This window comes from Helicoverpa zea, chromosome 13 (assembly GCF_022581195.2).
Source record: "Helicoverpa zea isolate HzStark_Cry1AcR chromosome 13, ilHelZeax1.1, whole genome shotgun sequence".
Classification (NCBI taxonomy): Eukaryota; Metazoa; Arthropoda; class Insecta; order Lepidoptera; family Noctuidae; genus Helicoverpa; species Helicoverpa zea.
This window is the reverse complement of record NC_061464.1, coordinates 2,076,518-2,084,258: the sequence shown is the minus strand read 5'-3', so window position 1 is coordinate 2,084,258 and position 7,741 is coordinate 2,076,518. Positions and strand designations below refer to the sequence as shown.

General features: G+C 37.3%; 1 long non-coding RNA gene across 1 annotated transcript; it reads right to left on the bottom strand.

Moving 5' to 3' along the window:
- Positions 1-1,592: 1,592 nt before the first annotated feature.
- On the bottom strand, positions 1,593-5,370 carry LOC124635842. Its single transcript, XR_006985071.1, has 2 exons — positions 3,467-5,370; positions 1,593-2,611 (listed from the first exon to the last, which is right to left on the bottom strand). It is a non-coding gene; the product is annotated as an uncharacterized LOC124635842 (long non-coding RNA).
- Positions 5,371-7,741: the final 2,371 nt, after the last annotated feature.

Genomic DNA, 7,741 nt, shown 5'->3' with positions numbered 1-7,741 from the left:
GTGCGGCTAACTTGTCTACTGCAGCGGTTCTAGGCTGTAAACTGAGCGTTATTGATAACTTAAAAACTACATTTAAACATTCTAAAACCAATAAAGAAGTTGCACTTTTCCTAGATCCATGCCACATGATTAAATTGGTACGCAACACTTTTGAAGCGAAGTCAGTTATTTTTAATAATGAAAATAAAGAGATAAGGTGGCAACTATTAAAAAATCTTAACAAACTGCAGACAAACCAGGGCTTGAATTTTGCCAACCGACTTACACAACGACACTTAAATTTTCGCAATGAAATTATGAAGGTCAAGTTAGCCACACAACTTTTAAGTAGAAGTGTCGCAAATGCTTTGCAGCTTTGCGAAGAGACACTGCGTTCATCAAATTTTAAAGATTCGGGTCCCACTAGAGACTTCATAATATTATTTAATGACTTGTTTGATGTTTTTAATTCGAGAGCTCGTGACAAATTTGGATTCAAAAAGCCTGTTAGTTCAGGTAATGCAAAAGAAATATTTGCTTTTCTAGAAAAACCTAAAAAATATATACTTGAATTGCGTATTTACAATAAAAACAGAATTACCCGACGTGGACATGTTTTTATGAAAATAACTAAAAAGAAGCTCGTGCAATGTAAATCTAAAACCGGTTTTTTAGGATTTTTTATTTGTATCGAAAGCCTTAAATATTTGTATACGTCTCTTGTTCAAGATGAGAAAAGACTGAGCTACATTTCTACATATAGGTTAAGTCAAGACCACATTGAAATAATGTTCGGTGACATACGTCGACATGGAGGGTATAATAATAACCCAAATACAATCCAATTCAAAGGAATTTATAAAAAAAAAATCAATCATTTGGAATTGCGATCTGCCTTTACAGGTAATTGTATTCCGGTAGAATATTTTCCGATTCTGAATTGCTCATCAGCAGTAAAAAATATAAATAACACGTGCAACGGACGGGTTCTGGATGAAAATTGGGGTATGGATGAGCTTATGAACTTGGAAAGTGATAAAAAATCGGAAGAAAACGTGTCTGTTTGACAGATTTACTTAATAACGATCATCGCTCGTGTAATGTAGAACAAATAATTGGATATATTTCAGGCTGGGTGTATCTAGAAAGCTTTGTGGAAGTTTAAAATGTGAAGAGTGTCGTTCCTCTTTATTCACGAATGAAAAATTATGGTTTCATAAACTCGTCACTCTTAAAGATATGGGTGGTTTGTGTTTTGCATCGCATGATGTTTTTTTAGTGTGCTTAAAATCAGAAGATACTTTTAAGAAATTCATTATAGAAAATGGTCCCTATTTCAGAAATTCTCATGACTTGAAGCGATTACAATACAACATTTTAAAACACTTTTTGCAGTCCAAAGTATTCGATATTTTGTTTGAACATTCTATGAATCAAACCCCTATACTCAATCATAGATTGCAACTAATTCGAGCTATAATACAAAAGTATCTGAATGTCCGTTTGCATCATGAGCATAAAAATAGCCCATTCATTAAAAGCACGTCAAAAAGACAAAAAAGAAATAAATTAAACTTATTTGAGGGTAAATAAATAATGATGAAAATCTTAACTGCCAACTCAACTTTCATTTTTTTATTTTTATAATTTATAATTGTATCTTAGTCTAAGTTTGTGATTAAATAATTAACAATATTCTGTTTTTTGTTTTATTTAATACGTCCTTACCAATTTAATGTACCTATGCTTATATCCAATTTCCCATCTATGGCAAATCCGCATACTCTATGATTCACTAGTATACTTCAAGCGCGACTCACCACAAATAGCTATCTCTTTCTGTACCATACTTTCCGTATTATCTGTCGCAGTCGTAGTTGAAAATGACATTTAAGTACATTTGTAATAAGAACGCAACAATTTTTGGACGCCGCTTACGGCCGGTTCACACATGTCTCCGTTTTACTGTTCCGTTTTATCTTATATTTTTTTTTTTCGTCGATGGCGTATGGAGTTGTATGAGTGACTTCACACATGGCACAGTATTCTGTATACAGTAAAAAATATCGTTCCGTAAAAATTACATTCCGTTTTGTCATCGAATACTGGACGACGGAACAGTAAAAATATACGGATACGTAGAATTTTAACGGATAGATACTGTGCGGGCGGTGTGTGCGGGGTGTAGGAGGGGGAGTGATGCGACACGACAGGTTTTGTTTGACTCACATTTTCCAAAATGTTGTCTCCTTGAATATTGATGAATCGCATTCTTTTTCATAAGATCCGACACTGACGTATACAAAGCGCTAGTCAGAGTCTACGATCGCTAATAATATGATGGAAAAAAAAATCCTTGTAATTGATATACATTGAACCGCTATTTAGTGGTTTTTTAAGTCGGATATGTTTTCCGTCGACAGCTCCGAGACAGTGGGGAAAATTAGCTTTTTTGTTAAATCCACTTGCTATCTGTTCCCATTCGTCGACTGATGTAGGAAGTCGCATAAATTTTTCACTTAAATTGTTCCATATGCATCTTGAAACTTCTTTAATAATGTTGCTAACAGTCGATACACCAACGCGATAGGTGTAATGAAGATCTTTAAATGAACACCCGGATGCTGCATACCTGAAAATAAAATTAATTGTTTTAGGAAAACTTGTTATGAAAAAGTGGAGGCAGATGAGAGATGCCTGGGTGAGAACACTAAAAGATAAAAAGAATTGCAAGACATCTGGTTCCGCTGTCTCAAACACGAAGCCCTACAAATACCATAATCAGATGCTGTTTTTGAAAAAAGTAGTTGCTGCTGGTGAAACGCACGAAAGCGTCTCTGCTAAACAAACTAAAGAACACACGACACCACGACATCGAATAAACCTACAAACGAAGATGACAGTGTGACTACAATGACACAACTTGACAATGACAGTCAAAAGGACAAACAAAATCTAGCCCCCCCGCCAAAACGCAGAGCACCAGCCAAAAGAAATTTTAATGAAATTGATGCCAAAATGATGTCCTACATTGACCATCAGATAAAACCGAAGAAAATTGAGCAGGATGATCGCAATTTATCGTTCTTTAAAGGTATTTTGCCGTCCTTGGCTTTGCTTGATGATGACCAAACTTTGAAATTCCAGTCAGGGGTGTTAAACCTATTACAAAATATTAAACATAGGAGAGTTGGCCAGTCAACTTATGACTGGTCAGCCTATACCCAAACATCTGGTGCTAGTCACTATCAATCGCAGGGCTATTTTAGCAGTCCACAGCCTACTGATATTGCACTATCGCCAGTACAACCTGTATACAGTGATGCTAGCAGACCACAGCCTACTGATATTGCACTATCGCCAGTACAACCTGTATACAGTGATTCTAGCAGACCACAGTCTACTGATAGTGCATTATCGCCATTACAATCTGTATACAGTGATGCTATGTTAGATCTGTCTGAGTTTTAAAAATAAAAGTACGTACCTTAAAAATATCGCTAGTTTTTCTTCTGGGCAGATACTTTTCCTCCAACGAGTATCTTGCTTTTTTAAATCCTTTTCCAATAGTTTAAGAAGTTCATCAAAAGTAGACATTAACATACGAAAGTAATTGAAAAATTTCGATTCATCACCTCGTAACTGACTCATAAGTAAACTGTAAGCACCCTCTCTAGATCTTTGGGCCATAAGTGGATGCTGCCAATAACGTCGAATGTTCTTTCTCCGACGATAGTACCAATACAACACGACAGCGTCCATCCTTGTAGAATAGCGGCGGTATACTGCGAGTTTTCTGTTCACACATCGCATCCAGTAATGACGGATTCGTTGAACGTTATACGGTGCCTATGTGTGAACAGCGCATAAATTTATGACGTATCCGTTAAAAAGGTACCAGTAAAACGGACTCCCATGTGTGAACGGGCCGTTAGTATGAACGTAGCGTATCTTCTTTATAATATCATTGGTTGTTATTAACATCTTGATCTTGATCGATAACGTCACTTGATGAGCTGTCACTGTCATATGTTGCGTTTCGTTCATCATGAATCGTGGCGCACTTCATACCCGTGTTGACAACATGAACATCGTGCACGACGTCGTCGATCACATCGCGATCGCTCTCGTTCTCAATCTCACTCGTGAAGTAGGTCTGCTTCGGCGGAAGTCGCGTAGCTGCGTCCGGTGTCGGGCGACTCCGTGGATATTCGTGCCGTTCAGTTGTTCGGATTGTTCGCTCACCGCCGCCGCCATCTTTTCTTGATTGCATGAATGTTTTTGAAGGCGTTGCATGCTTCTTATTCGGACATTCTACCAAAATATGCCCAAAATCATTACAATGGAAACATTTCTTGCCTTTACTGCTATTCATGCCTGGTCTGACATATGGCTTCGATCGCCGCAGCTGTAACATCTTGGTTGAAATGGCTTGTGTTAATCATTGTGACTCACCGCTTGGGGCTTACTACGCACACTCAATGTTCTCGTTTTCATCTTTTCTTTCACCGGGGTACGTCTTATCCTGCCCGCTGAACAATGGAACGGCGTCCTTGGTGTACCAGAGCTGCTCGTGGTCTGATGAATCACCGGCATCTCCTACGACATCCTCTTGAAATCGTCGTATTCGTAGCGTCGTAGTCTTCGTTAGTCGTCGTCGTCGTAATAATATTCGAAGGAAACCGGTGCGGCTTGCAGAGGCGTAATGGCGTTCCACGTGGCATCTTTGTTCGTCGGTAAAAATCGTATCCACAGCACTGATCCCGGACGAGCCCCCAAAACAGTGGGAATCAGGGTTCGTGGAATACTGCTCAATAATAATCGTTGAAGTTCAAGCCAAAACTATTTATTAGTATTTTTAACTTAAAATCGTTACATGATACATCGTCAAATCTGCTAGCTCTTCCATCTTGAAAATTAAAGTTCTAAAATCAATCTCTCACTCTCATTCATTCATTCCCTCTTGCTCCCACTCATTCGTTTAGAAACGTCCATCATCTTACACACATCTCAATCGTTCAGAAACATTCAATCCCACATATACATTTTCTTTAATATCACCATATAGAAAAACCCCAGGGACATTTCACGTGAAGCGGACAGGAAAAAAAAAGTGAGGTTCTGAAAATCGACCACATTCGGCCCATTTGTACTTCTAGTAGGTATGAATGTGTACGCAAAATATTGTTTTTGTATAGTGTATATTTACTAAGTTATAGGTTTCAAAAGAATTGTCGTTGATTGGTACTACAATTTTTCGAAAGTAATTTTTCGAATATAACAAATCTACTATAAAATATTTTACATAGCGATACATATTAAAAATATACTGTTCTTTTTGACATAAAAAAAAATTCAAAAATTCAAAATAAATTGATGGCCAAAACCGGATGTAAACTTTTCAAACCAGAATTACAGTCACTTCGACCATTTTTTTTTAATTTTTTTTTCTTTCAAAATATAGCTTAATTGATAATAAAAGTACACTAGAAAATTTAAAATGGGATCTCTATTAGTTTAGGCGATACATTGAATAATATACACCCGCGTCGCAAGGGGCGTCATATGTAGCACTTGCTTAGATCGGTTGGTCTGCGTCAAATAAAATGGCTTGTATAAATTACTGTGATAAAATAGTTCAAACATAATAAAACAACATTGGTACAATACAAGAACTGTTTATTTTGTAATTTTAACAATTTTACAATGGGAATCTACGGCAGAACTCGTCCTCTTTACAAGAAAGCCAGTGGTTGTTGGAACGAAGCTGTGAAACTTTTTGGTTCCTGAAATGGTGACCGTAGACGCAAACCGGGGTTCCAAAAAAATTCTCTGACGCTCTATATCATCTTTAGAACAGAAATAAATGCCGGTTTGTTTTAAAGATGATTTTGCCCATTCATATAATCGCATTGGTGTTATAATTGCTTTACTTGGAGGTAACTGTAAACTTGCACGCGCAGCTAAACGTTTCAGATTCCCCCCCAGACCATCGCATGGCCCCTTTCCGTGAGATGTTGCATGAAAATGCAACTCTGCATCTGCATTAAAATCTTCTTTGTAATAAAACAGATTCACAAAGTTAAATCTATTTTTAAAATGTTGGGAAGCCCCGTCAGTTATGTATATAATTTTTGATCCATCGATTTCGATTATCGATTTTTCTAAAAGATGCTTGTGTAGTAGCTTTTGGAAAGCATAAAAGGTGGCTGTGTCATGCTTCAGGTCGTCAGAAATCATAACAATGCTTCCGTGTTTTACTTCATTACCGTCTCTGTAGTAAAAAACTGACGTTAGAAGCGTTGCCTGTGCATTATTACAATGAAAGGATTGAGCAGCATCTTGGACAATAAAACTATAGTTTTCTGCAAAATCACATTGTACGAGAATTTGACCTTCATCGATAGTCTCCTTTAGAGTTTTAAAATAAACCGCCTGTTGCAATGTAAGCATGAGGTTTCAAAAGGTCCAAAGCGTCACATAACTCATCTACAAAACTATCGGAAGATAAAAGTCGAGTAGATATCGTGTAGCGGTCTGTGCCATCCCATTTTTTAAACTGCACTTCTGTGACTTGATTGTTATCAAATTGTATTTTTAAATGTTCTCGAATTGCACTTAAGCCTGGACAAGAATTACAGCGTTCATTTGGCGGTGTCTTAGTAGTCATTAAAGACACGTCAGTGTTGGATTGGGACACATCATCTGGCGAAGGCAATCCTTATAAGATGAAAGTTGCATAGCAGACCCAGCTGTAAGATTAGCAATGTCTCCTCCATTCAACATCAATTTCACGTTTTGATGGTAAGTACAAACACATACCATATGTGTTCCGGAGTCGCCTGCGAGGATACATTGTTTGGGTCTTAGAGTAAAAAACTTTGTTAAGCCTACCTTGATGTTAGGGTATTCATCTTTAAACCTCTGATACAGTTCGTCAATGTTACAGAGAAGGAGCTGTTTCTGTATGTGCGTTCTTCTTCCGTCGTCTAATTTAACAGAAATAAAATCTTTTTTGCCAGGCATTATGCGGCTAATGTCTTCTCTTAGATAAAAATGTTTAACCAAGTTCTCCGTCTCGGCTGGTAGTTTACGACCACCGCGTGGGTTCGGAGAGGATAAGATACCGAACTGATTGACAAGTTGTTTTGCTTTTCTTGCTTGTCGCCTGGACGTTCGAAATTCTTCTGCAAGTTTATTTTCACTCCATGACGTGGGTGCTATTGTTAATATCATAGTCTTCATAGAAGTAGAAGGATGATTGAATTTCTCTTTTAGCTGATTTAAAATTTCTTCGTTTTCTATGGATGTGTCGGTTTGGGTGGAAATATGTTTAAACTTATCTTCGGAAATAAACGGTTCATCGTCAATGTTTTGCGAAGGTTCACTAGATGTTTGACTGCATTGCACAATGTCTTCATTAGGTACTGGAGGAGATTCAGTCAAAAGTCGTTTCCTGCAGAAGGCACATACGTATAGGTCTTGTGAAAAACTCCACTTTTGAGCTAAACATTTAGATATTTTTCTTAAATTTTTATGGGTCATTCTATTCTACAGACAAACAAGTGCGAGTCGGGCTCGCGCACAAAGGGTTCCGTAGCAGCAAATATAATAAACTTATTATGTCAATTTATACACCTGGTGAATGGAGCCTAAACTCTCCCGATATTTTGCCTTGTACTTTTATGTATGAATATTAATTTTATATATGTATTTATAAATATTCCGTGCTATAGGCGTGCCCAAATCGGCTTGTGATAAC